The sequence below is a fragment of the Heliangelus exortis genome, chromosome 3, assembly GCF_036169615.1.
Source record: "Heliangelus exortis chromosome 3, bHelExo1.hap1, whole genome shotgun sequence".
NCBI classification, from domain to species: Eukaryota; Metazoa; Chordata; class Aves; order Apodiformes; family Trochilidae; genus Heliangelus; species Heliangelus exortis.
The window spans coordinates 59,034,164-59,057,494 of NC_092424.1; the positions used below are offsets into that span (position 1 = coordinate 59,034,164).

A 23,331-nucleotide genomic window follows, 5' to 3' on the forward strand; every position below is an offset into this window, starting at 1 on the left:
ATAGAATCAGAAGAAATGTTGATCCTTGCAGATGTACTTTGGAAAAGGAGAAACACCAGTGATATGCTGCAGCTTTTCAGTACAATTTTTATCCTTTATCTATTAAAAGGGACTCAGGTCACTTCTATGTCTTCCGGATGTCTTTCCATCTCTCAGGAAAGACTACTGTATTCAGTGGATGGTGTCATATGGGACAGACAGCATCAGAAAAACAAGAAAATGTAACTGACAGTTACTCAGAGATCAAAAAAGATCATCTGACATCTTTCCTAAAGCAATTCAGCTCCACATCCTGACTTGAATTCAGACTGTTCATGATCTAAAATGTCAGCTTCAATTAAATTATCTTGCAGTTGGCCACTGGATAGCTTTGCTGTGTTTTGGGCTCAGTAAAGGGGAGGCTTGACAGCAGCTGAAGGCAAGGATCACTCCAGATCGTTGACTTCTTCAGCTCCAGTGGATTTCTAGCATGTTTGTCAGGAAAAAAAAAAGGACAATTACTGCTCTAAATGTTGATTATTTTTGTCAGAAAGGAGACCAGTTGGTCACTGCCCTCCTTTGCCACATGGGCAGGAGTACCTGAGAGGCATCTCCCTGAAAGACAGGAGTACCTCCATGTTGAGTACATGTGCTGAGATCTGGGAACACAAACATGCCATTTGTCACTAACCAAAATAATAAATGCAGAAAATTAGCCTGTCCCACCAAGGTTTACATGGGCTCATATTGGTGCCTCCACCTTGCTCCAACAGCTATGAGGGTAAAAGCCATGGCTAAGTAAGGGTATGTTTTATTAAGTCCTTGAGCAAAAGGCATTCTCTGAGCTAGAGACTTGTCAAGCTTAGGACAAGCCTACAAAGATTTCAGCTTAAGTCTGAACAGGGACATAGTGGTTAGGCCCATTATCTTCAATGAAAGGATTTCAGAATAAAGAAGGTGAGTATGTGAATATGCCTTTGTGGGATGGAGGGCTCAATTAATGCCTGAAAGTAACAGGTGGATGGAGCAAGAGGACAGGTTGGAGGGAGGATGAACAAGGTAATATGAGCAGGTAATATGAACACGATTTTAGCTCAGCACCTGCTTACCCATTATCAGCTGGCACAGTCCTGTAAGCATTGTGGAAGATGGGAATTAGATGGAGACCACGTTAAGACAGTGTTGAAATAAAATAAAATCACAAAAAAAAACCCCAACCCCCCCCAACAATGACAACAAAAACCCACAAAAAACCCAAACAAAAACCAAACAAACCCCCACCACCACCACCACAATGAAAGAAAGAAAAAACCCTGTTCTGATATTCCATAGTAGTTTTTGTCCTGGTAGTAGATCAAAGATATTCAGCCATAAATATCTGACATTTGAACAGATGGTATCTATGAATCCGAACAGGAACAAATAACTTGGTCTATGAAAATAGCCCAAGCTGAAGTCATCAGCTATCTGTACAATAATAGTATTTTTTGTATAATGCCCTGGGGCCACTACAATTAGAGCCACCTACTTAAAATGTGTACAAATAACTAAGTTACAAAGTAAAAAAAAAAAAAAAAGTATGCTCAAAACAGAGAAAAAAGTGGAAGTACAAGAGGTGAGAAGCACTTGCACACCACTTTCCACCTTGAAATTTATCAAGTAAATTGGCTGCATATTTACAGTAGACAGCTGTCCTTTTTTATCAGTTTTACACATTTGTGTTCTTCCTCATTACTGAAACTAATTTGTTTAGCATTGTTGCAGTAAGTTCTAACAGCTGTTGTAACATGGATAAACTACATCAGATAACAAAAAAACTTTGGCAATGTACTTCAATTAGAGTAAAGACCCAAAACAATTTTTCATAGCTCGAACTACTTGCTGGTCAAAATAAAATAATCAGTTCTTTATGGCCCCTATGTTGTCTAACTCTTGAAAAAATAATTTTTTAGAGAAAATGACACACAGTGTTGCAGTATAAATCTCATAAGCAAATGGATATAACCTAAAGACCTATTTACATGCATCTGAATCATCATGCAATCCAATTTAGTTTATTTCTGGTTAGTTTAATTTTCAATGCCTCTTCACATCAAAAGAAGTGAAGAAAATATTGCTAAGAAAAAAGTAATTTTTTAAGGGTAGAAAAAAGAGAATAATTATTCATCAGTGGCAAACCACAGTTAAAGCATACTTTCTAATAAGTGCATAGAAAATTATATTACTTATAATGCACACATAGTTACTGTTTGCTAGTAAGCAGCACAGAAGCAAAATCCTACTTCATGAGACTACTTTCTACATGTAAGATTTACATGTAATTCCTCAAATATTAATGATCAGGTGAACTCCAGGAACATTTACAACACAAAATGCATTAAAAATCCAGTTAATAACATAGTGTTAAAATGTCATCCAGGGAAATTAATCCTAAAAGGATAAAATACTAATTTTATCAATACACAAGGATACAGCATATATTTGCTTGTATACTAGTAACATCAACAGCCATAATTAGAAAGAGCATTAAAAATATTTACAGTTCATTTTCATTTTCTTTATGCTATAGTTCTTAACACTAGCCGGAATATCCTTATTTATAGAATGAAGTATGTAAATAAATCCCAAGCCACCATCTAATAATACATTTTTCATTATTAGTCAATGGGGACAACAACCAAAGTAGCATAGCTCTTAAAATACCACAAGAAAGAACCACTTGACGTATCATATATCAGCCCACATAAAAGTCACTTTTTGCCTCTTTTTTCAGATTTGAAAAATTGACTGCTTTATGCAAGTATGCTACTTCAACATAGCAAAACATTTTTTACATTTTTAAAATATAACTATATTGAAATACAGAATTTTAATTGTTTAAAGGCATGTTTTACTTTTTAAAAAATCTATAAACAGAATAGTGGAATTAGCCTCCCAGAAACAATTAACTCATTGGGTTGTTGGGTTTTTCGTTTGTTTGGGGTTTTTTAGTTTATTTGTTTTCAAATTCATATGATTTTGCTTATATTTGCAGTTCTTTAAACAACTGGGAAATTACGTGGAATAAGAAGTTCTTCCAACTTATTTTGGATGGTTTTCTACACGTATCTCAAGTGTTAAATGAAAAACTTCTTTAGTAGAGGAAAATATAAAAGCCCAAATTCTCCAAACTCCGAAAGCATTCAAAACAAAAATAAAGAGACAGCTTCATAGCGAAGTATGAATTTCATCTACCAAGGTCAACAGGCAGAAATAATATTATTTATATTGCAATTCATCAGCAGCACTTTCTACAGCATGAGAGCGCATTCTTCCCAGTTTCAGGCAAAACAAGCAACTGTCCTTTGTCTCCGGCTTTCACATGCCAAGTCTCCTGCATCTTTCACCCCCCCTCCCTTCCCTCCTGTCTCCCCAACCTGATCCTGGAATGTTTTGGCCAGGAGGTTAAGAAAGATTCCCCCATTTATCACAACCTGCCAAGCACAACAGGGTCAGAGTCCCAGCCCCGGTCCTACCGCTTAACTAATCCAGCCCCAACACAGGCATGAAACTTCAAAGATTTTTTGCCACAGGCAAAAATTAGTCCTTATTTGCTTTAAAATCCAAGTATCAATCAAGTTAAACTCGGCTTCAGTGGAACAAACATTTTGAACATCCAGAGCAACATGGACATTTGGTTCTTAGCTGTTACTCTAATTGAACGCAGAACTCACCTGGAAAAGTAATACAAATAGTTTAAGGACAGCAAAAATCTGATCATAAGGTAACCCATTTTATCCAGGAGAAAACTCTTGATAAAAAGAGCTGTTCAAACACACATGAGAATATGTTTTTTGCATGTGGGCACAAAATATATCTATTTATATCTATCTCTCTCTATATATATATATACACACATACACACACCACATATATATATATATATATATACACACATATATATATATAATACATACAGAATCTGGCTCTCTGAAATTGCTTCAGATTATTTTACCCTCCAAAGGTTTTAATAACTATTCTACCAGATGATCAGCCACAATTATGTAATTGTTAAGATCAGGTAATGACTTTTAAAAATATTCCTGAACTGAAATCTGAAGAACAGTTGCAGATTTACAATGACAACACAGAGAAAATTTTGCATCGATACCTAGGAAGAAAACCTTCCATCAACTCCAGCTAAAACAATGTGTGAATTCTACTATTCAGGCATACTGCCTACCACATTCTGTTCAGTCCAATCCAAATAATACAATAATTATGCTTTTTAAAATTATTTCAGGTTCTTCAACATATATGTTTAACTGCATCACTTTGGTGCTAGAATGAGATTAATTTGAAAAGTGGCTTTTAAAAAAAAATCTTCATATTTTCTTCAGATCTTTACTTATAATTATATACTGTTTAATAATGTATTTCAGGGCAGTGATAAAGTATTGCATAGACTAGAGAAATCAACCACATAGACATTATATTTCCTATGCAGCTATTGCAGAAATGTATAATTTTTATTATTTCCAGCAGCATAATTGAAAATTGAGTTCATAACATAAATTTTAAAAAGTAAAAAGTAGTATATTACCTAGAGCATTAAATTCTACAAAGTGCTTACACACTTCTTATACAATGCTCTCCTTTTATTTAAAAGTACTGAAGTGATGCATCATTGTAAAATTTTAATCCTTTGTAACATTTAGTAAATAGATTTTACAATTCAAAGTTTAAAACTGAATAAAATGCAGTTTATTTCCTGTACTATCCCACAGTAAATGTAACTGATAAAGTTTGCCTAGCCACTTGCAACAGAAAACAAAATATCAAAAAGAGAAGTAAACATGCAAATGAGATAGATAATATGCAGTGGTTTTTTTCACTTGCTTTCTCTATTTTACAGTATACTCAGACATTTGATCAAACTGTGATCTGTTTAAGCTTAGAAAATAGCCTCAACTTCTAATTTCTGTAACATGACTTATCTTCCCCGTGGGCACATGTTAACACACATATACCTGCCTGCATGATCACACAAACACACAGACACTTCCCTAAAGGCACAGTCAAGTCCTTTTGCTCATTTTAGCCACGTTCAGCATGATAATATTCACCTTCACATATGCATGATGCTTCTTGTTTCTCTGTACTATTTAACAAGCTATACCGATCACTTTAATAAATCTAAAAGTATCCTGGAAAAAATGCTTTAGCGAGAACCGTATTTTTAATTTGGGGTTTCAAAATATTGCTTGCTTTATACACCTTTTCCGAAATTGACATTTTATTTACTTTAGAAGAAATTACAATGGTACAAAAGGTAGTGAGACAGTTAAAAGCTGTTCAGTTGAAAAGTATTTCAGAAAATAGTGAGCAGTCCAAGAAAAGAAACATGTAACTGGATCCTGCTGCTTGCTGCTCACCAGACCCCAAGCACAAAATCGAAGAACTTACTGGCTGTAATAATTTATCATACCTTGCTCCCAAACAGGTCCCCTACATGTTACAGTTCCCTATAGCAGCGTATGGCTGTCGACAGCAGGACCATACGGGGTTGCTCTTTCTTCCCTGGGACTTTGCTTGCTGCACAAGGATAATAAAACAGCACTCCCAAAGTAAATCCCCCCCGAGCCTGCCTGAATGAAACAGACATTTAAGAAGCAGTAATCATTCCGCCAGTTCCCACCGCGGCCCTCTGAAGGCAGCACAGCGGTGGCACTGCTGTGTTTCCCTGCTACATGGAGGACCTGAGGTAGAAAAATGATCTGAATACAACAGCAGCATATGTGCAGGGGCTCCCCAAAGACGTACAGTTTTAATCAGAATTTATTATCAATAAACGACCTTCTCACAAAAAAGTTTGAAACAAACTAACAACAAAGTAAGACACCAATACAAACTCCCAACAGAGATAACCTTACCGAGCAAGTTACAGAGAACTGAGCAGAAGGACTAATGCTTTAGCACAATTACATTTTAGTGTTATTTTTTTTAAAAACTAATGTCTAATCAACTTAGAAATAGACTAAATAGACTCAAATGAATTATTAGCAAATGAAACTCACTTTATTTGCTTCCACAGGTTGTGTAATTTAGAGCAAATTAATTTGAATTCAATCTATGTCTAGACACCTGTCTCAGCATACTGGCTTTTAAGTCTCTTACTATAATGTTGTTGAATAACAAACCAGTGAGCTGCTCACAGATGTGACAAAATGTGACATTGCAGAGTATTACAGAATCACACATTATGTTCCTTACCACACTTAACAAATAAACTCCTGTGGTAATAAAACACTTTTCCTAAAAGAATTTGACTGATTCAGTCCTGTACCCTACCTAAAATTCTGTACTCTAGGGCCACTGTGAACAAATACACTATTTCAAGAATATGTTTAAAACAGCTACAATAGAAAAGAAAACCAAATTTCTTTGTTAGAATAGAATATGACTGTGCAATTAATACTTGTATTTCTTGGTTTAACAATAAACAGCATTTGCATCAATATCTCAAATTAAAATTCATCATAACCTTACCTCAGTTGTCTGAAGAACAGAAATGAATTCCCCAAATGTGCAAAGTCAGTTTCCAGGACAGAAAAAACCCCATGTCATCTGTTATGTTTCGAAATAATTAACTTGGACTGTACAACAGCAGCTGAGATGTGCAGACGGATTTTCAGGACCAAAAAAACTTTGGCACTGGTCAGCTAGGATTTCTTAAACTCAGAAATACTGAAGACACTTTGTTCTTCCTTGAACTGTCACACCAAGCCCAGCACAGTCCAGTTACTTCAGTTAACTAAGAGGAGATCTGGGTAGTAAACAAGCTTGGCTCTGTCCAATGGCTTTCCCCACCCTTCTGTTTATAGTAAGATGACTTGCATTCAGAGGTCACCCCATCAACAGCTCCTATCTTTCAGTGGGTATCTAATGTGCTGCATTTATCCCAAGGCTCTTTTAATGAAACCACCTTCCTGGTCCCTGCTCGCCTGCTGTCACTATGACACATCTGCTCCTTATTGTGCAAAGTCCTATTAAGTGTTAAAATATACAGAAAAAACGTACCTGGGCATATATTGCGCAATTAATATGGCTTTTTGTGTGCACAAACCTTGTCTGTGAATATTGACAAAAATAGTCTTTTTAAAGATGAAAGAAAGAATTCTGCCAGCAGAATTCTCCAAATTCTGCCAGTCTTGGGAATAAAAGAAATTCAGGAGGAAGGAAGATGGATGCCATTGTTTGATCTGGACTTTAAAACTTTTAGAAATATTCCCCCGAAGGAAAACGCATGTGCCTGTGCCAGATAATATTTACTTGAATATGTTAACATGGTAGAAACAAGAGATGAGGAGTGTCCCCAGGCTCTACTGCAAAATGTCACAGAGCCAAGAAAAACAAGGGTCAAGTGCCAGGACCCCGATGCAAACACCAAGTCAGTTCTAGGCTGAAAGAATACACGGAACTGACGGCTCTTATGAAACACAGCAAACACACAGCAGCATAGAGACTCCTATGCATTTTTATGCATTCAGTCTGCTACTGGTTACAAGGGGTTAGTGAACCAGCAGGCAATTCTTATTTTCTTCATACAGTGTTGCAAACCAAAAGGACAAAGACCAACCTTACTTCTCCTTACTCTACTGGAAATTACTCATCACAACAGACACCTCTAAATTAACTATACCATAAAATGAGATCGAGAGCATGGTGTTTAGCATTTTTCTTCCAGAGTCTCATTAAAAAATAAGAACTGAGAACAGTTTTTAAATTTCTACTGATGCTTTTTCCCCTACTCCTTAGCCATTGGGCAGCACTAGAAAGTTCAGACTTCTTTCACACAGAGACATGAAACTGAAGATGGCACTCTCTCCCCACACAAACACCAACTTGACTGCTGCTCAGAAATGCTCTTTGAGTGAAAGTTACACCTGCAGCACATTTTCAGCACCAGCTTTTGTCACCACTACAGCATCAAAATGACAGATAGTAACTTGGCTCTCTTAAAGCTAATAAAACATGATTGATGATCTGGTCAAGAAAGCCATGTCAGTTCAGATTAGGATATTTGTGCCATCATTTGACAGGTCCCACATTTTATTATTAGAATGGATTCTTAGGACTGTAAGGGACACTAATAAATGCATCCATCCAGATTTTCCCTGATGTCTTTTTTCTTACTTAAAACGTATTTATGAATTTTAAGTTCAAAAGTTCTTTTTTCATATGAAATCTTCCATTTTTAAATTATGCTTGGGAATACAAGGTGCCTCCTTAAACAGGTGCCTGTGAGCTGGTATTATCTCATTCACTGAAATCCAAGTAATCCTCATTTTACTACATTATGTAGCATAATAAAGGCCCAACTCTTTGACAATGAAAACCCACTGGAACATATATAAAGAACTAGGGAGAGCATAATCAGCCTTCAAAAGCTTTTGAGATTACCATTAGGTATAATCTCATTCCTTATTCACTTAAACTAATACATCAGATGTGGAGGCTTGCTAATGTGAGACTGATTGCAGGCAATTGTTTTTTCACCACCAAAAAAAGGGAAACAAGAGAAAAAGCTATCATGGCAAATGATGCCAAAGGAAGACTGAAAACAACAGGACATGCACTGAAAGTGAGCTCTAAGGCTCAACTCCTTAGACACTGCTTAATGAACTGCAGAGAGCTTTTACAGTAGCAAATGAGAAACAAAAATTGAGTTAAGGAGCATGCCAGAAAGTCTTCACTCAGTGACACCAAAGTAGATTTGTTTGCCATCCCATGCCACCATTTCACCTCTGTCCTCCTTTCTTCGGCTACAGACTAACATCTCCCAAGAATGCAAGGACAAAATAAATGACCATCAACTTTCCTTCTTTTCCCATTAAAGCAAGATGGTTTTATAATTTCTCAGGTCTGGATACCTGGAGGAACAGTATACTCCCAGACACTTTTGAAGATGTTTATCATCTAGTGCCAATTAAAAAAAAAAAATATGCCATAGTTCTGTACACACAGAGGTAGTTTTGAGATGATCAGAGAAAATCATTAGATCTACAGCACCAATTCCTTTCTCAGGCTGACATGGGAAACCACTGTCACAGCATCCCTGTCACTGATGAACTGCTCTGTCTGCAAACTGAGATTACAAAGGAGGAGATGTTTTCTGTGGATACATAAATCAGAAGTTTCTTCATGCCCTTTATTTATAACTCCATCCTAAGGACACAAATGTGGCAAAGGAAAATAGACAATATTTGTCAATAAAAATTGTACTTATCTGAGAAAATATGAAAGCATGAAATATTAAGTGTTGGTTGCAATTAGTTCTGCAACCAAAAACTTTATGTTTTAGGGCCATAATAGTGAAAATTATTTCAGATACTATTTTTCCTGATCTTCACTTTGCTCTGTATATTGTTTTTCACAGTTTGCTTGCAATACGTTAACTACCAAAAAAAAAAAAAATCTTACCAGCAAGACTTTAAACTTAAGTTATGTCACAAACTAAGAAACTATGCAGGACCACATAAACTCTAGTTACAGTTAAATCCACAGCTTTGCATACTAATAAAAACAGCAGTGGAGGGATGAAAGATTCCCCTGCCTTTTTTTTTTTTTTTTTTTTTTTCCCCTGGGTGGAGAAATTGAAGAGAAGGAAAATGCTCTATTTATATAAATAGGAATTTTTTTTAAGACATTAATGGGAGCATATACTTCTCTTGAATGCATTTTGACAGTTGCTAAAATTTTACTGTGCCTTCAGATTTCATCTTATGACAGAAAATACTTCATTAGTACAATATTAGAGGGAAGAACACACAGTGGCAACACATTTTGTTGCTATTGAGCAACCTTTTCTAATATGTTCTGAGAGCCTCCACAGTATGTTTTTCAAACGACACAGTAATAAAAAATACCCCCCAAAATTTTAATTTAAGAAGCAGAGACACTTTGAGAAAGGGCTGCCTGTCAGATTTTAGGTTGGTCAACAGTTTCATAACTGGAGATCAAATTCACTGCCAAATAAATATTTTAGTGGACTCAGATCTTGCATTCAGAGAGGGTTTGAAGGCAACAGGACCATACCAGACCCTGACTCTCCTATCTTGGGGCCTCCCACCATTTCCCTGTGTGCCCAACTGGCTCTGGTAGGTCATGGCCAGCCCTGGGGCTGTCAACCTTTAGCCATATAATGAATAATGGTAAAGTGATGCCTCCAAACAACCCAGCTTTGTCAAAAATCTAACTTACTCAAGTGTTCTTACCATTTTTTGTTAGCTTGCCTTTTTAGTCACAAAACTGTCAGAAGGAGCAGATTCCTGGGTCTGAAATGCTACAGTTTTACAATAACTTGAAAATAAATTTAAATTTATGACCCCCTCTAAGATGGTTTTGTTGTCTACTAATTTTTTGTTTGTCTCTTTGCCTGGGCAGTCTCCAGCCTGCAGCTCTTTAAAGCAAAGTTTGAGGTGTCATCACAGTCCCTCCCATCAATTTCCCTCTCCTCATTCCCCTCAGCCTTGCAGAGAGCTGCTTATCAGATACAGAGATCAGCAACAACGAAACATTAGATGCCAAATGGATTTCAAGAGATGCACTTTTTTCATTATTGAAACTTCTACCAGAAAATAAGAAACTTTTGATTTAATAAAAAAAAAAAAAAAGATGGAAGCTAGCTAAATTCTGAGTTCAAATAAAAAAACAAACATCTACGTAGATCAGATTTTTGAACAGTGATAATGGAAAAAAATTATAAATAAGAATTCTACACTGTAAACATAAATCAATAACAGCAACACATTGTACATATTTACAAATCACTTTCCTGAAGGAGTTTTAAAACCTCTCTTTTTAAAAAAAGTTTTGTGGTTTTCTTAATTTGCCTTTTGTTTTCTTAGAACTTGCATTTTCCAAGATATTTCTGATGTCTTGCATCTAACTATGTAAAATGCAAGTATACATCTCCATGCTTTTATTTTGAAACATTAGTGCCATAAACACAATAAAATTGTAATATCTAGCACTACGGTACTTTCTGCCTCAGTACCTCCATCTCAGTTGCTTCCAATGGCAGTGAATTTTTTCCCAAAAAGCAGTTATTCACATCTCATTTCTAGATGCCATTTTAAGCAATATGGTGTTAATTCTGATATAAAACCAACTATAAGTAAAATCCTCAACTTTTCAAAATGTATGTCAAGTTCATGCTATAAACTTTGTGAAATGCGTTTTCACGTAATTTCTCGTAAAAGTTATCTTTTGATAACTTAGTATATCTTTTTGATAACTTAGTTATCTTTGATAATTTAGTAGCACATTATAAAAGTATTAATTGAAGCTCCCATTGACTACAATGTGTTTTTATTATCACATTTTCTATGGCTCCCATAAAGATCAATCATGTGTCAGTGATCACTGCTGGGTACAAATATGATCTCAACAGTGAAAGCTTAGCATGTAGTTTTTCTTGTGGCTCTAGAGCCAACTTCAGTATAATTTTCCATGTTTATTTTATGATCCTCCCCCCAATACACCCCCAGTTATTTATTTAAATAAGTACAGGAGATAATTACAGTTATGTTAAAGTTAGAAAGGTGCTCACATTTTTGAAACAGCCTGGAAAGCTGCAAGGGAAATGAGAGCTTGAGATGTTAGGACTTTTGACTACAACTTCTGATCATCAAACTGCATTTTTAAATCATCTTAATCATTATACATTCAAAGACACTCAGAGTGCCTGAATAGTTACTGCTCTTAGCCAAGCCACCTATTCTAGGTAACATCCAGCCTGAGAAAAGAAAATCCTGTCCATTTGTATCTCTCATTTTTTTCAGATGGGTATAATACTCTTCACTGCTTGTGCTGAGCATTTGTTTTGGTTTTGCTCTGCTTCTGCAACAGGACCTCCTCTCAATACACATAAGGCAACTTCATTGTACATAGTAAGAAATGAGGGTTTAAGGAATGGTATGAGAGATTTTTTTTTTTCCCTTTAAAACAAGGGCTCTACCCTTGCTTTAACTTACTGTTTATCCTGAAAGATGATTGGCACCTCTGTAATTACCACGGACCTCCTCACCACAAAGCAAGAGCAATATCAGGCCCAAGACAAGGAGAGCAGGGATTCCAAAGCTGTGGTATGCAAACCACTTCAAGGCAATACTTTTGTGCTGGGGCAGGCAAAAGCAGGAGCAGCAGCAACAAATCCTGACATTTGTGGGCACAGTGCTGGGACTCACACTGTTTATTTGTGCCTGGAGCAAAGCCTAAAGGGCCAGGGGAAGCGCTTTTTGCATGAAGGAAAGGATGGTGTTTGGGTTCTGACTTAGGAGACATGGGAATTAAGGAATGGCTGACTCACCCTAAAAAAGATCATGACTCTTGTATGACTCTTTTCTAGCAAATAATCTCTTTTAAACTATCACTTTAAGGGATTAACAAAAGCAAAGTTTAACTGAGGTCACCTCTCTTACTCAGACTGGTACGTAAATATGTAAAAAATCCCATTGTCCTTTCTTAGAATATAAACTTTCAGTGCAACTTGATAATTTTTAAACATGCATTAAAAATAACCTCATTCAAAAAAAAAAAAAAAAAGAAATTACAAAAGAAAAAAAGAAATTGCAAGGTCTGTAGTTTAATAATTGCCTGTATAGCAAAAGCTCTGGCTGTGAGTGAATGAAGCTTATCTTTCATAAATTTAGGGAAGCCAGCCACTTTATACAGAAATAGTTTTTACTACATTAAAACCTTGAAAGAGAGCCTTAAGTAAAAATTATTGGCATACATGAGTTACATAGGGTCTGGTTACAGTGAAAATTCTTGGGCTCCTACATGTCTGGTTATGAGCATGGCAGGGACATACCTGGTTTACCTGGGCCAGTCAATTTGGTCTGTATTAGAAACAGCTATCATCCTACAATTATGAGATCTTAAAATATCTTTTATAAATCTGGACAAAAGATAAATTAATAGATTTATTTTTTGAGTAAATTTTTATCGCTCTTTCTCTACAATGACCTTTATTCCTAAAGTCACTGAAATGTTAATAAAGAACACATAAACTGAAGGTACTGCTGAGCCATACTAAATATTCATCTCAATCTTTTCATCTGATGAGATTAACAGTTAGTAACAAAAAAACCTCAGGTATCACACCAAAAAGAAAATGTTTTAGCTAACTTTTCGTCAGGGTTACAGATAACACTGTAGGTATTAGGAAGTTAGGATACCCCATTTTTAGGCATGCATCTGTTTCTAAAATCATGCCTTAGATACATAATTTATTATTAAATTTCTTACAATCTTTTGTTATTTGGGTGAATTCTCTGTTCTTTTTCCATGGTGCTTACAAAAAAATTATAGCAAACATGGTGCTGATAATTTTATTTTCCTTTAAATGTTTATGTTCTTTTACTCATCAAAGCGGGACTCATATGGAAGTTTCCATTTTTTCCTTTGTTTGTGTTGGCAACTTTACCAGTGGGAATTACAAAGAATTTCACAGCCTGGCAAAGGGAGGAAGTAACATCTCTATATCCCCAAAATTATCCAGCTTTCAGCAGCTTGCTTCTTTTTCTGCTGTGCTACACTGTAGGCTTTTATTCCCTTTTGCTCCACTGACAGCTTACTGCTAAACTAAAACACAATCCTCCCTCTGCAATTTTATTAAATCTAACCTTTGCTTTGAGCTGTTGTGTTCTGAAGCCTAAGTTAAGTTTTTTAGTCCTCTGCAATGCAGAGGCATATTCTGTTCTCTAGAGGCATTCACCGATTTTGTGTGGAATGCACCACAATAATCAAAAGCAGAATGTGGGATTTTGACTTCTGTAGGTAGTTTTGCTAAAATATAATTTTATTAAACTGATCACTTACTAAACTCTATGGGCTTTAAAAAATTTTAGAACACCTAAAATTCTACATTTCTTCATAAGCAAGAATCTTTCAGTATTTTTCATGCATTCAGATTTACAACTGGTAATAGAAGATTAATGATGTTGACTTATAACAGCACTCTCCCTTAGCTTCAGTCTACAGCTATCCGTGACACAGCAGCAAATTTTCACCCTTGCTGTATTTTTTAACCTAGTTTTTCTATTCTTAAAAAAAGTTTTAATTCACTGCATCCGGTTTTCTTCTCATCACACTTGCAATTCATCTACAGTCAATGGGGTTGCACTGTTGTAAAGGAGAGAAAAATTTGGATCAGGATACAGATTTCAACACCACCCTACTCAAAAATATAGTGTTTCAGAGATTTTCCAGCAACTTCAAAGGAGTATCATCTTACAAGTCACTAGTGCTGGAGAGCAAACATACTCCATCATCATAACCAATTTCTCAGCATTAGCACAAGCTTTTAGGAGAATCTCTTGATTTAAATAGTGATCTCTATTTCCGGACACAAGTACAGAAATGCAGATTTGTCGCTTTTACATGCTATTTAGATTTGCATACATAAATGCAGAATAAAATATCATAAAGCATATTATTACATAACATGATTCAGATGCTTTAGTAAAACCTGATTCCTGTCACTCTTATGAGACATTTGTTAAAGTTATCCAAATTTGATAACAAAAAAGCAATAATTTTAAAAGCCCACATTGAGGATTTTTCTTGCATACCAATACATTTATAATCCTAAACCAGATGCCTGAAAACTTACATATGAAATTAACTGAAACACACACAAAATGAAACAATTTGAAGAAAATCTAGTAACATTTGCAGGTAAACAAAATTTCTGTCTGGGAACCAAATACCAAAACCTAATAGGACACAGACAATAAAAGGTTAATGATATTTCCTTTTAGTAGGCCAAAGTGATTTTTTTAGGCTTTGAAGGTAACATAGCAATTCTGGTCATTTAAATATTTTTCTTTTCTCTCAGACAGACACAACTGTATTTTGGTAATTTTTAGAATACAAGTATTTTGGAGATACACATTTAAGAAAGGTATTTCTTTCAAAATACTGGTTTCTATGCCAATAAGAGTATTCAATGCAATCTTTTAAAAAACATATGGATGTGCACGTGTGAATTCTTTCAGTGGTTTTAATAAGATTATTCACAGTATGCAGTTAAGCACGAGTGCAAATGGCCACATGAATGGAAATGTAACTGAAATACTCTTGCAAAATTTCTTCCAGGTATTTCAGATCTCTTTTCTTTTCCAGACTTATAATGCTTACTCTTTTCAATGAAAAAGACATCACACTGTAATATGTGCAATTAGAAATAAGACTTGTGCCTCATAGATATTTCTAGAGAGCTACAAACACTTTAAGATATTACTAAAAGAGTTATATGGTTCATGAAAATATTGCTTCAGAGATTTTAAACAGTTCAAGCACACATACAGTCATAGATATTGAATCCACTGTAAATTTTTTAGTTTTAGCAAGAAAATTCTATAGGAATATTTTAAATACCTCAAATTGCACATCAGAGAGAGGAAGTATGCAAGTTGGTAACTCAAATATCTCCTACAGTTAAGCACAACTATTTCATGCAAGAAAAATTGTGTACCTATTCAGAGAGCATGTAATTACTGAAGAGCAAAACCATGTATGCAAGGTTTCTGCTGATTTGGCCCTAAAACAATCACATTTGGGCAGAGGCAGGGCCCAAGAAACTTGTACCCTATTATTCCACCTTCTGTCCCTGCCATGACCACCCTAGTGTTGAGGTCCCTGCCATAAGGGATATCCCACTGAAGGATAAAAGGAACTTCCAAACAGCAACCCTAGTGGATTTTTAATAAGTAAGGTCCTGCCTGTGCCTGCACAGAAGGGCAGAGCTGAAAGAGTCACAAATGAAGTCCTTACACAAGTTCCTGTTTGAGGAGAGAGCAGGGATACCTGGCAGTAGAAAAAGGAGTTTTGGAGGTTTTTTCCCCCAGCAAGTACTGCCCTTCAGAGCTGGCTAAGACCTCAGTTTAGAAGATATCAGACACAGTTTTTCTGCCTTCAGCCCCTATTGCAAAATAGAATACCAGATTAGATTTTTGGTTTATGTGGGATACAATGACATATTTATGAAAGGGGAAATCACTGGTGGTTTGAAAAGTAGATGCCAGAGTCCCTCATCTGTCCAGTGAAGTTTTGGACCAACCTGCCAGGATGCGAAATTCACACTTACCTTAATACTCTATGGATTTGTTGGTGTGTGAAATACACATATTTATACCTTAATATTTGTGGATGGTATTATTTTAATGAAATTATTTTAGTTATACAAAACCTAAGCTTTTATCTTCCATGTTCTCTAGTAGCAATGTATTCCAAATCCTTATGATGTGCTGATAAAAAAAAAAAAAATTCCTTTTATCAGCTTGGAATTAATTTCAGTTTCTCTTAATACCCCTAAAACTGCAGTACATGATTTACAGTCTCTATTCTAGCCATTATTTCTCATGCATTACTGCACTCATCTGTCAGCTATATTTGTTCCAGTCCATAAGCGAAGGCTGGATTTTTGAATGTCTTTATTAATTTCCACTTCCCGCATATTAATTCTGCATTTTTTCCAAATCGATAGCAGATTAAGCAATTAGAACTGAACACAGAGCATGGATTTTCATATCTCCCTCCATGCTTTCCTGTGGCAGCACACAAAGATTGGGATAGACTCAAACCTGATCACTGAGTAACCTTAATTTAGATTAAGGGAGGTTCTTTATGCTGTCCTGTAGAGTATCAAAGCTCATCCCTACACCTAACCAGTATCAGGGAAGGAGAGAGGAAGGGCAAAAGGGTCTACTACTTATATTTTAGGGAACTACAGTACAACTCTACTCCACGATTCTTCAGAAATAGTTAAAACAAAGATCAACAGCCCACTTCAGAGACCATTTTAGTTCTGAGACAGTGCCAGCACAAGACCCTGCAAACCAAGATGTAATTCCCAGTTGCAGAAGCTATGTCTTTTCATCAGCTGACTTCCAGCTTGGGCTCCTCAAAGGGGAGATGGGATTCAGTGGGATGAACCTGAATTTTGGTTCAATAAATAACTATATAAACTTAGATGCCTGAAGCAGTGCTGTGAATTTATGGGGTTGTTTTTTTCATATTTAAAAATCACCAAAGATTTTGCTTTAGTGAAAAATAAATGCAACACTGGGAGCATTGTTGCTGATAGTTTAGTTTTTAATTAAAATCTAAACTTCTGGTTTCTATAATAAGATTTACCATATAGACAAAAAGGGAGGGATGACCACAGATTACTAGGTTAGTTTTGCTAGCTCAGAGGGACACATTGTCTCAGAGCTGGTTATTGGGAAGGGAACATAAATAGGACCTGGAGGGGTACCAAGTCAAAGTGTAAACTAAGGAGCTCAAAGGGAGACTCTGGGTGGACAGGTAGCTTGCAACAACTACTATCTGAAAAAAATTTAGGAAATCAAATACAAAAAGGAGCTGACAAAAACAGTTTCAGAAGAACAATTCATTGTAAATGAACAATTAAATTAACCTTGAACATTTGGAAAATATTAAATAATGTTTTCCATTTGACATTACATGAAAAGATCATATAGCTTCCTACTGCATGAAACACTGTGTCTTGCTTTTCCTGAATCCTCATCACATGACTTCAAAGATAAAGATGAAATCAGGGAAAAGCTGAAGACAGAAGATAGATTCCATTACGTCTCTATTTTTATGATAAAATACTAAATTCTTAGATTCAAGAAAACAGCTGAGGAACTGTTCTGCAAAATTAACAGAATACAAAACAAACAGAAGACATTTCCTGAAGGTCAGATTCAGACAGTTAATTGAACTCAAAAGGTATTAAAAATGAGAATGAATACCCAGAAATTTGGATACTAAATCATGCAGGTTTTTGAAAATCTGATTTCAAAACCAGAGGTTTTGTAGTGACTGATTACACTAGCTAGGTTAAATAGAAGGAAATACGATTAATTTCATCAGCATGAGAGAACTGGCAGTAAAGATACTGACAGAGTAAAATAAAAATCACTACTAATTGTGACATGGAACTCATTACCCAGAAGCATCTTTCAAATTTTTTCTCAGTGTCTAAATTTTACAGGGTTTGAAAGTTATCAGATTATGAAGAGCTGGTTCATGAGCTGATTCATGTAATTCAGTGACCATCCAACTTTAAGAAGATGGTCTGAAAGTCTACCTGAGTAAGACTGAGATTTCTGCTGAAGAGGAAAGGAGTCCTGATATTACCCATGAAAACTATTCAAAGCTGGGATGAAAAACTTATCTTTCTACAAGATTATCTTGCTACAGAGACAGCCAGGTTTTTAAAGTGCTATTATAGTATCTAGAAAATCAAATAATTAAATATATCAAAACATTCCAAAAGACTTGTATACATCATATGTAAACTGTTAGAAAAGCCACAGTACAAAGGAAATGTATTTTCTAATGTTTAAATAATTTGTATTCATTGTACGTTTAAAAACCTACATTATGTTAAAATTGCATTTGTAATTGTACCATTCTATACTAACACCAAAAATTTCTAGAATTATTCAGAGAATAAAATTTGTTTAAATAGCCTTGCTGAGTTATTATTAAATGCATAAGAACTTCAATTTTAATCATAAAATCATAATCAAGATATAAATAGGAAAAAAAACTTGTAAGTATAATTCAAAATTGAAAAGTAAACTACAGAATCATGATGTAGTAAATAGGTTGATTGTTTTATAACATATAATGGATAAAATGCTGGAAACTACAGGTTTTTAGATAAAGGCTTTGTTTTCACCGACACAGAAATCAGCTTTCCCAGACACTCTTAAGTTTCAGGGGTTTTATCAAGTTTTTCCACCTCTAATGTAAAGAAATTCAATCAAGATATGTAAAAGCAGTAAATTTTCTCTTTTCCAGTCCATGTAATGAAAAAAACAATAGCAGCTGAACTTTACTGGCTAAACTAATTTTTGAAGGTTTCTGGTACACAGAACTTCAAAGGCGGTTATGCAAGAAGGAACCTAATTCCTACTCAAACTTATTTTTTCAGAGGTCAGCAATTAATTTACTTGTAACGTATGAAAATCCTCCTTTATACTTTCCAACAACTTTAGGTACCCAGACAGCTTTGAAAATGTCTCCCAGTGTCATGACTTGTGCACTAACTGTGATTAATAGTTCTCTTGTATAACACATCCTGTAAACTTGGATGAAAATGTTTTTGTTGTGTACTCAAACTATTTAAGACTCATTTATTTCAATAAAAAAGATTAAATGCTATTTTTCTGCATTTGGGTGGAATTCTGAATTGCATCCAAATTTCAAGTTGATCCAAATTTCAATTTTACAAAGCGGTATCATTATTTTAAGAAAATGTAAATTGAGATTCAGAAATTGAGCATGCCCATAAAATCACTTTAAATATTGCTTGTTTCCCTAAATGCTTATTTTTCAAGTGTTATGCAAGGCAAGTCCATGTTTCATGGTTACACGGTGAATGACAACGGTTATAAAGCAAAAAAAAAAAAAAAAAAATCTCATAAAAAGCCAAAGACTTTTTTTGAATGGGTGGTTCAAATCATGGTTATAATTGGTGTTTTAAATCACTTTGAATTACACCAGGCAACCCTGGGAAGTAGAATGGCCTGAATTAATTCTGATATCTCTTAAAGAAGAGCAAGACAAATGTTCCTCTGAAGGTCTGGTCTTTCACCACTGAAGTCAAGAGCAGATCTATCACAGATCTCAGAGGCCATACCCAGACTGCTCAGAAGTTTGTCCTCGTTAGCTTGATTTTTAGTCTCTTGATTCTTGGTATGGCAAAACAGGCCCAAGACGAGTGAATCAAGGATCATAAAATAGGCAAATTTATATCCACACTCATTCAGAAATTGTAGATGACATCTTTACATGTATTATTTCAGAACTGAAATATTTAAATATGTTTTGACTTAGAAAGATGTTGCTGATACACTGAACCAACAGGAGAGAAGCTGAACCGGTAACGTAACTAAAAGGAGTACACATTAATAAGCTAGTTATCCACTCCTATAGTAACTTACACCTTCTTTTGGCTCTTTGGTATGTAAATTAAAGTGACTGAAACCAATTTACATTTACATGGATACATCAGAAAGTGAGTGGAAATCTAGATTGGCTGAGCTTACAAATTCCAATTTCTTGGCAAGTTAGATATCTCACCTAAAATCTCCTTATCCATTTATACATAAGGAAATGTGGGCAAACCGATTGTGGAACAGACAGAGATCCAATGAGATCAAAAGCAAATCAGTATGCAAAGGTGATAAGCCTAATGAAAACATGGTTTCAAATGGCATATTTTAAACTCAGTGGGAGCCAACTGGGACTTCGTAACATGGAAAAAGATAGACAGGGAGAAATCAAAATGCACAGGGCTTATGTCCACCTAGAAGCTGTGGGGAGCAGACACTCCTCAGCAGTTAAGGAAAGGCTGAGTTAATGGCTTGGGTGTTGCTTTGACTTTGAGCCAAGGCAATTAGTGAACTGCACAATATTATGGCTGTCCTGCCCAAGAGGACTACCAGAATGTTCTACAGAGCTGTGCTCTTCCAAGTAGATCATGTCCAACTGGACAAAGTTTAATTTTGGAGCTTAACAATGATACTAAACATTTGTCCACATCTCAGTATGTGCTTGAAGAATGGGATGGAGTGTTAAATATATAAAGACTAGCCAGTATGGCTGTTAAAGCTGTCATCTACTGAATGGATCTGGGAGAAGCTGGACAGAAAACTAAAATCTTTAAAATAAATCCACAGGTCACTGTAACCATATAATTTTCCCTGAAAGCTAGAAATTAATTGGATCAGCAGCAACTTTGCAAAAACACACACACTTGGATATGAGTGCACACCCACCCTCAAAAACAGACATCCTAACCTCTGCCAGGCCACCATGCCAGAAGTGACTTTTCTCCTTTCTGACTGGATAGTATTATTTTTATGTGCAACTGTTGAACAAAATATTCTTTATAGCCCTTGGATAATAAATCCATTGAAAACATCTAAGTGTGTGTGTATGTGCATGTGTGAAATAGTGACTCTTCTCTGAATGTTTCCAGCTTCCATTATTAATACTTGATTTGTTCCAAAGCCTACAGCAGTTACTTGGAAGACTCCTTGAAGAGTCAGTGAGCTTTGGATCAGCCCCTGGAGAGCAAAGCCAACTTCAAGTTTGATCACGATGCGGCGGTGTATGTAGGAACCCAAGAAATCCAGTATAAAAATCTTGGCTGCTAACACAGAGTGGAACATGCTGCATTTTAACAAAACACAGTGACAGAAGGGATGACTGGCCAGAACTGGAGAGATCATAGCACAGGCCTCAGCGGCTCAAAACCAAATGTCTGCATGCACCCTGTGCTGACAGAGAAGGGTCACACTGCATTCCTAGCCATTTGTAAGGCTTTGCTTAAGAACATAAGAACTGTTTAAGAGAACAAGATAATGCACTGAGTCTAATATCACATCTTCATCAGATACTGAAAATGTGTAAGAAAAGGGAAATTACTTGACCAAACCACTCTCCGACCCTGCAGTAACTGTGGGACATTAGCTGAAGGACACTAAAGAGAAAACTTCATCAGCTAATAGTGGGATATTTAAAAATTAAATTTGAAAACATTATTAAAAAAAAAAAAAAAAAGGTGTTTTTTTTTCCCCTTGATGTCATTTAGTCCCTTTTGACCATTTAATTCCTTGCTTCCTATTTTCTATATTTATCCATGTGAGGACCTACTCTCTCCTCCCAAGCCTGTCGAACATCCTCAAAAGCATTCCATGAAGAATACTACTGCAAGCCTTTTGGAAATTCGTAAAGAGCTAATCAGCCATATTTCCATCATTTGAGAGACTTCTAGAATAACAGCAGGGGAACCCAACCTATTTCTTTCTTTTTTACCATTGCATAGAAGAGGAATTTGGGAGGGCTAAGAGCATACTGAATAAAAAGTTCGTTTCTAACTATGTGTACTGAGCAGATACTATAGTCGCATATACTGAGAATTTGGTAAGATTATGATTCATTAAACATCAATCTTCTGATTGAAATTGCACCTTAAATTGCAGCCCGTGTTGGCTGCAGAAGAAGGAATTCCCTTAACTTAGAAAAATACATTCACGTACTTATTCATTCCCTCACCTAATGAGGACCAGTGGTATCAGTCTTTTCATGAAGGTAAAGGCAAAATTATTCACTCAGGGCTCACAGAGCATTTGTCATTAGCACCCCTAGGAATAATTTCTCCTATGCTAGCCATGGTTCTCAGATAAACTCCTGTTAAGACCAAGGAACAAATTTCCTTATAACAGAATTCATAATACAATCACTAATGTAATCCACATGAAGACAGACATTACAGCACAAGATGGGAGAAGCCTCACAAGTGTGAGAATATGCATATAAAAATAGGTCTGCTAGCACAGACTAGTACAAAGCCTTGGTAATTTGGGCCTCAATAAATTATATCTAGAGTACTCTACCTCTAAAATGCACTAACGATAACTCCCTAGAACGGATGAAAGTAAAATCAGAATTTATTTCTGGAATAATGAAGGCGACTGATTATAAAATGACTGAAACACATGCAATACTAAAACATCAGCAGTTACTCATTAACAGAAAAAGGACTAATATTCTTCCTTCAAGTTTAAAACAGAAAAAAAATTCAACAAAATAGAGATTGTGACAGAACAAAAAAAACCCCAAGGCAGCCTCACGAAAAGCACTGCTCTTCTAAAGTAGGTCCTTTCTTAGAAACAGAGCAGACACAGCTTCCATTTATTATTAATGGTCCCTTGTGCCCATGTCAGCTACTGATTAATAATTAAAATTAATCTCATTAAGGCAGATTTCATTACAGGATAATTTAATTAAATGATGAATTGGCTCCCAGATGTCACCATTTGTGCCATCCTTCTAAAAGATGCTGCTGATGAAACAGATTTATAAGGTTTTAGTTCTAACCTGAAAAGCTGTATTATTTAACAGATTTATAGCAATTTTTCACAAGTAAGGCACACAGCCTGAAATAGAATTCAGATAAGAAGGTGAGACAGGCACTTCCAAGTATGCACCAAGGTATACGTGTGTTTCTGTACAGCACAAGGAAGGATGAGGTCAGCTTCAAATTTGTTAAATAGAACTCCAGTACTTGTGAGGACTCTACATATCTGCAGTTTCTGCAACTTCTTCCTTGTGGCACAAAGCAGCTGAGACAGCTGAAAAGAAATATTTCAGGTAGGTTTGCAGAACATTATTTTGAGTTTCTAAAAATCAGTGCTTCAAGACTTAAAAGAACCAAAGGAGATGAATGAAAAGAAGATGCCACTGGTAGTAGGAGAAGATGAAGCTGACTGAGCCATA

At 35.7% G+C, this 23,331-nt stretch overlaps 1 protein-coding gene across 17 annotated transcripts in view; it reads right to left on the reverse strand.

The window, feature by feature from the left end:
• EYA4 (EYA transcriptional coactivator and phosphatase 4) overlaps positions 1–23,331 on the reverse strand; it is a 149,371-nt gene that overhangs the window by 81,240 nt on the left and 44,800 nt on the right. Inside the window, exon 1 of one of the 17 annotated variants that reach the window (XM_071740885.1) lies at positions 6,508–6,752. The exons of the other annotated variants lie outside the window; for them this stretch is intronic. The gene's annotated coding sequence lies outside the window, so the exon portion shown is untranslated. Of the gene's footprint in view, positions 1–6,507; positions 6,753–23,331 lie in introns of those variants that run through there. 17 annotated transcript variants of the gene reach the window in all.